The following is an 8,629-nucleotide window of genomic DNA, read 5'->3' on the forward strand; positions in this document are numbered from 1 at the left end:
GAATACCCTCTTTCCTCAAATCTCATAGACAATTACTCTCCCCTCTTCAAAGAGGCCTTCCCAGACTAAGCCCTACTTTTCCTCATCTCCCACTCCCTTGGCCTCACCCTGACTTGCTCCCTTTGCTCTCCCCTGACCCCATCAGCCTCACAGCACTTCTGTATATATCTGTAATTTTATTGATTTTTTATTGATGTTTGTGTCCCCCCCCCACCCATCAGACTGTAAGCTTGTTGTGGGCAGGGAATGTCACTGTTTATTGTTATACTGTACTTTCCCAAGCATTTAGTACAGGGCTCTGCACACAGTAAGAGCTTAATAAATATGACTGAATGATTAACTGAATGGATTGAACACTTGGGGTAAAGTGGTGACAATTAGACATACTTGGTGACCACCAGGATGAATGCCCCAGTTAGATCAATCAATTAATCAACAGTATTTATTTAGCTTTTACTGTGTGCAGAACACTGGACTAAGCTCTTGGGAGAGTACAAAAAGCAGAGTTGGTAGGCACGATCCCTGTACACAGAGTGCTTTCAGACTAAAGGAGGAGACAAACATTAAAATGAATTACAGATAGGAAAAGTTTCAGAATGAAAAGTTCTGTCCATAAGTGCTGTGGTAATAAAATTGGGTTAAATATCATATGCTTAAGAACAAAGTGCATAGGGGATGCAGAGGGGGAGGGCTGGTAGGGGAAATGAGGTCTAGTCAGGGAAGACCTCTTGGAAATGTGATTTAAAAAACGGTTGTGAAGGGGGAGAGAGTGGTGGTCAGTGGGATATAATGAGGGAGGCAGTTCCAGGCCAAAGGGAGAACCTGGGTGAGGGATCAGTAGTGAGATAGATGAGATGGAGGTATAGAGAGTAAATTGCGTTTAGAAGAGTGAGGTGAATTGAATGGGTTGTAGTAGGAAATCAGCAAGGTGAGATAGGAGGGGAAGAGCTGATTGAATGCTTTAAAGCTTATGGTAAGGAGTTTCCGTTTAATGTGGAGGTGGATGGGAAATCACTGGAAGGTTTTGAGGAAAGGGGAGCCATGGACTGAACGTTTTTAGAAAAATGATCCAAGCACCAGAGTGAAGAATGGACTGGAGAGGGGAGACACGCAAAGCAGGGAGGTCAACAAGGAGGCTGATGCAAGAGAAGCAGCGTGGCTCAGTGGAAAGAGCACAGGCTTTGGAGTTGGAGGTCATGGGTTCAAACCCTGGCTCTACCAGTTGTCAGCTGTGTGACTTTGGGCAAGTCACTTAACTTCTCTGTTCCTCAATGACCTCATCTGTAAACGGGATTAAAATTGTGAGCCCCACAGGGACACCCTGATCACCTTGTAACCTCCCCAGTGCTTAGAACAGTGCTTTGCACATAGTAAGTGCTTAATAAATGCTATTATTATTATTATTATTAATAGACAAGTTGTAATATAAGAAGGAGCATGGCTTAGTGTAAAGAGAATGAGCCTAGGAATCAAAGGACCTGGATACTAATCCTGGCTCCGCCACTTACCTAATGTGTGACTTTGGGCAAGCCACTTAACTTCTTTGAGCCTCAGTAATCTCATCTGTAAACTGAGGGTTAAATCCTAAACTTTCTTACTTAGACTGTGAGCCCCATGTGGGACGGGGACTTTGTCCAACTTAATGATCTTGAACCTACCCCAGAATTTAGTACAAAGTAAATTGTTAACAAATAGCATTAAAAAAAGTGTTTGGATCAGTGTAGTAGCAGTTTATACACAGTAAGCTTCTTGGGAGCAGGAATCACTTTTTCTACTGAATTGTCCTTTCCTAAGCACTTATTACAATATTCTGCCCACAGTAAGTGCTCTATAATTACGATTTTTACATTGATAGAGAGGAAAATGCTGATTCTATAGAACTGACATGACTTGGTGACAGGTTGCATATTTGGTTAAAGTGAGAGAGACAAGTCAAGGATAATGCCAAGATTACGGGCTTCTGGTGTTGGGAGGATGGAGGTGTTGTCTAGAGTGATAGGAAAGTCAGGAGAAGGACAGGTTTTTGGTGGGAAGATGAGGATTTATGTTTTGTACATGTTAAGTTTGAGGTGTTGGCAAGACATACAGATAGAGATGTCCTGAAGGCAGGAGGAAATTCGAGACTGAAGAAAGGGAGAGAGATTCATTCATTCAATCGTATTTATTGAGCGCTTACTGTGTGCAGAGCACTGGACTAAGCTCTTGGGAAGAACAAATTTGCAACATCTAGAGATGGTCATTCATTCATTCAATCGTATTTATTGAGCGCTTACTGTGTGCAGAGCACTGGACTAAGCGCTTGGGAAGTACAAGTTGGCAACATACGGAGACGGTCCCTACCCAACAGCAGGCTCACAGTCTAGAAGGGGGAGATACAGAGATCAGGGCTGTTGATGTAGATTTGGGAATCATCTATGTAAAGATAGTACTTGGAACCATGGGAGTGAATGAGTTCTGCAAGGTAGTGGGTGTAGATGGAGAATAGAGAGGATCCAGAACTGAGCCTTGAAGGACTCCCACATATAGGGGGTAAGGGGCAGAGGAGGAGCCTGTGAAAGAGAACGAGAAGGAGCAGTGAGAGAGATAGAAGGAGAACAAAATGAAGACAGTGTCAGTGATCCCAAGGTTGGATACTGTTTCCAGAAGGGGGTGTTCCACAGTGTTAAAGGCAGCTGAGAGGTTGAGGAGGAATAGGATGGAGTAGAAGCTGTTGTATTTGGCAAGAAGGTGGTCATTGGTGATCTTAGAGAGGGCCATGTCCATTAGAGACCAAGTCCTGAGCTGGGCTGGATGGGCTGGTCTGGGGTTGCTTGAAGTGTGATGACCTCAATGGATGATGAAGGGGAGTCGATTGGAGCTAGTCCCAGGAGGTCACCCTAGGTGGGGTGGTTGCCCACTCTGATTCCCTGTTTCTCCCATGACCCTCCTCCACCCTCATCCTTGAAGCTGTTTCTTTCTTTGTTTCCCACTTCTGCATGTGCTCAGTTTTTCCCAAGGGAAGAGCCCTGAATGATACCTCTGCTTTATGCCTTTCAAGGCGATAAATGTTCCTCAGCATCTGCATTGTCAGACAGTAGATCCAGGAATGTGTCTGCCAAGTCTTCTGTATTTTACTCTCCCAAGCATTTAGTACAGTGATCTTCATACAGCAAGTGCTCAATACACTCTTGATTAAGAAATACAGCAATAATAATAATTATGATGCTAATAATAAACTACTTCACCAAATGGGACTGTTTATGTCTGTATTTCATATTAATGCCTGTCTCTCCTTCCAGACTGTAAGCTCACTGTGGGCAGGGATTGTGTCTGCTAATTTTGTTGAATTATGCTCTCCCAAGCACTTAGTACATTGCTCTGGCCATAGTAAGTGCTTAATAAATATGATTGGTAGACTGATTCCCTCTCCTAATAATATGGTACATGCACCAAGCACTGTTCTAAGCACTGGGGTAGATACGAGTTAATCAGACTGTTCACAGTCTCTGTCCAACTTGGGGCTCACACTCTTACTCCCCATTTTTCAGATGAGGTAGCTGAGGCACAGAAAAGTCAAGTGACTTACCCAAGGTCACACAGCTCACATGTGGCAAAGTCAGGATTAGAACCTAGGTCGTTCTGACTCCCAGGCCCATGCTCTATCCACTAAGACATGCTGCTTCCTAGTGCCTGCTTTTGGAAAGCAGCCAGCTCGGGAAAGAGATGAAGCAGTGCCTGGGTGTGCCAGACTCAGCTCTGGAATCGGGCAGAGGCCCAGGCATTGGGTAAGTGGCCAGGGAGATAGGCCAGTGACCTGAATGTTTCACACTGATAGGAGAAGGCAGCAGAGCACTCCCAATTTCCTCAGTCCTGATCTCCTGATAAAGAGATGGAGTTCACACAACTCAGCCTCATTTCAGCTGATCAATAACTGGCATCTATTGAGCACCTACTGAGGGCAAAACACTGTGTCATCCTCGACTCCGCTCTCTCGTTCACCCCACACATCCAATCTGTCACCAAAACCTGCTGGTCTCACCTTCACAACATCGCCAAGATCCGCCCTTTCCTCTCCATCCAAACTGCTACCTTGCTGGTTCAATCTCTTATTCTATCCCGCCTGGATTAGTGTATCAGCCTCCTCTCTGATCTCCCATCCTCCTGTCTCTCCCTGCTTCAGTCTATACTTCACTCTGTTGCCTGGGTTGGGTTGGTAGATAAGAAGTTCTGTTTTAGACATATAATGTTTGAGGTGATGGGAAGACAACTAAGTAGAGATGTCTTGAAGGCAGGAGGAAATGGGAGACTGCAGAGAGGGAGGGAGATCAGGGCTGGAGATGTAGATTCAGTTATCCACAAAGAGGTGGTAGTTGAAGGCATGTGAGCAATTGTATTCTCCAGGGGAGTGGGTGTATATGGAGAATAGAAGGGGACCTAGAACTGAACTTTGAGAGACATCCACAGGAGGTAGGAGACAGACTGAGAATGAGTAATCAGAGAGATAGGAGGAGAACCAGGAGAGGACAGTGTCAGTGGACCCAGGGTTGGATAAGGTTTCTAGGAGAAGGGGGTGGTCAGCAGTGATGAAGGCATCTGAGAGACTGAGGAGGATTAGGATGGATTAGGAGTTACTGGATTTGGCAAGAAGGAGATCATTTGTGACCTTTGAGAGGGCGGTTTCTTTAGAGCGAAGGGGATAGAGCGTGAACTAGGATATGGCAGGAAACTGAGTACATGGCAGGATGAAATAATTGAATGTCTAATCGAGATAGCAATACAGATACATATGTATATGGGTGCTGAGATTAGAAATAAAATAAATAGGTGCTAAGGGTGACTGTCAGGTTGATGGGACTAGTGTGTTGTGAATTAATATAAAAGGCTTCCTGGAGGAGCTGTGTTGTCTACTGGAAAGAGCACAGGCCTGGGAGTCAGGGAACCTAGGCTCTATTCCCAGGTCCATCACTTGCTTGTTCTATGACCTTGGGAAAATTACTCAATATCTCTCGGCCTCAGTCTCCTCATCTGTAAAATGGGGATTTAATGCCTGTTCTCCCTCCTACTTAGACTGTGAGCCCCATGTGGAACAGGGACTGTATCTAACCTGATTCTGTTGTATCTGGCCTAGCACTAGTACATGGCCTAATGGCAAGAGTATGGGCTTGGGAGTCAGAGGATGTGGGTTCTAATCCTGGCTCTGCCATTTAGCTGCTGTGTGACCTTGGACAAGTCCCTTCACTTCTCTGAGCCTCAGTTAGCTCATCTGTAAATTGAGGATTAAGACTGTAAGCCCCATGTGGGGCAGGGACTGAGTCCAACCTGATTACCTAGTATCTATCCTAGCAGTTGGAGCAGTGCTTGGCACATAGTAAATGCTTAACCAATGCCATCGTTTATTATTATTATTATTATTACTGTTAAGTACAGTGCTCTGCACAAAGTAAGCACTCAATAAATAGATTGATTGAATGAATGAATGAAATACCATAGTCATCACCATTATCCTTAAGATGAGGAACTGTGAACTGTGGCCTGCAAGTTTTGAAAAGGAAAGATACAAGGCATGGGGTAAAACGTGAGCAAGGAGTCAGAGTCAAGTATCTAATTGTTTCTGCTCAGGCACTGTAAGTGTCACACAGTAAGTACCAAACAAATAGCACAATTATTATTATTAATATTATTGTTATCACAGTTAAAGGGTGAGCTTAGGAGGAGCCAAGAAGGTGAGCTGAGTCAATCAACAGTCCTTATTGAGGGCTTACTGTGCGCAGAGCACCATGCTAGCGAGCTGAGTCAATCACTAGTATTTAGTTAGTGTTTACTGCATGCAGAGCACTGTGCTTCACAGGTGAACTGAAGCATATTGAGTGAGTGAAGAAGGCCAATGTGTAAGATGGGAAGAGCTGGTGGAAAACCCCGAAGGCAAGTGTGAGGAGTTTTTTCTTGACTGGAAAGAAAATGGGTAGCTTCTAGTGATGTTGATGATCACCAAGATCTGCCCTTTCCTCTCCATCCAAACCGCTACCTCGCTGGTTCAGTCTCATCCTATCTCGACTGGATTACTGCATCAACCTCTTTTCTGACCTTCCATCCTCCTGTCTCTCCCCACTTCAGTCTATATTTCACTCTGCTGCCTGGATTATCTTTCTACAGAAACTATCTGGGCATGTCACTCTCTTCCTCAAAAATATGCAGTGTTCGCGTATCAACCTTTGAATCAAGCAAAATCTCCTCACTGTTGGCTTCAAAGCTCTCCATCACCTCGCCCCCTCCTACCTCACCTTCCTTCTCTCTTTCTACAGCCCAGCCTTCACACTCTGCTCCTTTGTTGCTAACCTCCTCACTGTGCCTTGTTCTCGCCTATCCCACTATCGACCCCTGGCCCACGTTCTTCCCCTGGCCTGAAATGCCCTCCCTTCACTCATCCTCCAAACAAGCTCTCTTCCTCCCTTCAAAGCCCTACTTAAGAGCTCACCTCCTCCAGAAGGCCTTCCCAGACTGAGCCCCCATTTTCCTCTCCTCCTCCTCCTCCTCCCCATCATCCCATCTCTCTGCCCATCATCCTTCCCCTCCCCACAGCACTTGTGTATATTTGTACATATTTATTACTCTATTTTATTAAAGATGTGTATACAGATATAATTCTATTTATTCTGCTGGTATTGACACCTGTCTACTTGTTTTGTTTTGTTTTTGTCTGTCTCTCCCTTCTAGACTGTGAGCCCATTGTTGGGTAGGGACTGTCTCTATATGTTGCCGATTTGTACTTCCCAAGTGCTTGGTACAATGCTCTACACACAATACACACTCAATAAATATGTTTGAATTGAATGAATGAATGATAAGAAAATGGCTTGAGTAGGATGCAGCCCCCCCCATTAAAAAGCAGAGCCATAACGAGGGAGAGGAGGAGGGAGATGGAAAAAGAAAGGGAGGGAAGGAAGAAAGGAAGAGGGAGGAAGAGAGAGCTAAGTTCCATGTAGCAGGGCAGACGGAGCTTTTGGATTGGGAATTAACTGATAATAATAATGATAATGGTATTTGTTAAGTACTTACTATGTTCCAGGCACTGTACTAAGCAAATCAGGTTGAACATAGTCTCTGTCCCTCACAGGGCTCACAGTCTCAATCCACATTTGTCTCAATCCCCATTTTACAGATGCGGTAACTGAGGCACAGAGAAGTGAAGTAACTTTCCCAGAGCTGGGATTAGAACCCATGACCTACTGACTCCCAGGCCCATGCTCTGTCTTCTAACCATGGAGAAGATAGTTGCCATAGCAGGTGAAAATAAGAGTGGAATGGATGAGGGGGCTAGACTTCTTGCTGAGAGAAAGAAGGGGTGTGCATGTGAGTGTGTGTATTCAGTCATACAATCATATTTATTGAGCACTTACTGTGTGCAGAGCACTGTACTAAGCGCTTGGGAAGTACAAATGAGCAACATATAGAGATGAACCCTATGCGATAATGGGCTCACAGTGTAGAAGGGGAAGACAGTACAAAACAAGTAAACAGGTGTCAGTGCCATCAGAATAAATAGAATTATAGCTATCTATATACACATCATTAATAAAATAAATGGAATAATAAATATGTACAAATATACACAAATGCTGTGGGGAGGGCAAGGGGGTAGGGAAGAGGGAGGAGGGGGCGATGGGGAGGGGAGGAGGAGGAGAATGTTTATGCATGTTTGCACACCCAAATGGAACAATAAATATGTACAAATATATACAAGTGCTGTGGGGAGGGAAAGGGGATAGGGAAGAGGGAGGAGGGGGCGATGGGGAGGGGAGGAGGAGGAGGAGGAGAATGTTTATGCATTCATTCATTCATTCATTCAATCGTATTTATTGAGTGCTTACTGTGTTCAGAGCACTGTACTAAGCGCTTGGGAAGTATAAGTTGGCAACATATAGAGACGGTCCCTACCCAACAGCAGGCTCACAGTCTAGAAGGGGTAGACAGACAACAAAACAAAGCATATTAACAAAATAAAATAAATAGAATAAATGCGTACAAATAAAATAAATAAATAGAGTAATAAATATGTACAACACATATACATATATACAGGTGCTGTGGGGAGGGGAAGAAGGTAAGGTGGGGGGAATGGGGAGAGGGAGGAGGGGGAGAGGAAGGAGGGAGCTCAGCCTGGGAAGGCCTCCTGGAGGAGGTGAGCTCTCAGTAGGGCTTTGACCATCAGGCCAGGTGCTCTAGGGGTGACAATTCTGTTTATGATTTGTATTAATATTGTGTGACCTATAATATTTGATCTGGGTTGTACAATTCAATAACCCCAGAGTTTCCCGGGGGAAATGCCAACGGTGGATGGTCAGGTGTGGGGAGAGTGGAGGGCTAAAGGCCATTTGTGAATTCTCAGACTGCAAACACCTGCTCTATGAGTGCCTATCAGGGAGAGGCAGAGGAGGCCAGATAAAAGCCAGCCCCTAAACAGGTGTTGGCCTTACTGGAGAATGAACCAACATTGGCCCAGGAATTGAGTCTGGGGGGTGGACTGGGGACCTGAGGATGAAGTAGAAGTATGTTCTGGTTTTCCCCAGGAGTTGCCAAGGTGAAGGGGTCTAGTCTGGAAGAGCAGGAGTAGAAGCCATAGGGGATGAAGAGATCTCGGCAAAGGAGAGTG

The sequence above is a fragment of the Tachyglossus aculeatus genome, chromosome 2 (assembly GCF_015852505.1).
Source record: "Tachyglossus aculeatus isolate mTacAcu1 chromosome 2, mTacAcu1.pri, whole genome shotgun sequence".
Classification (NCBI taxonomy): Eukaryota; Metazoa; Chordata; class Mammalia; order Monotremata; family Tachyglossidae; genus Tachyglossus; species Tachyglossus aculeatus.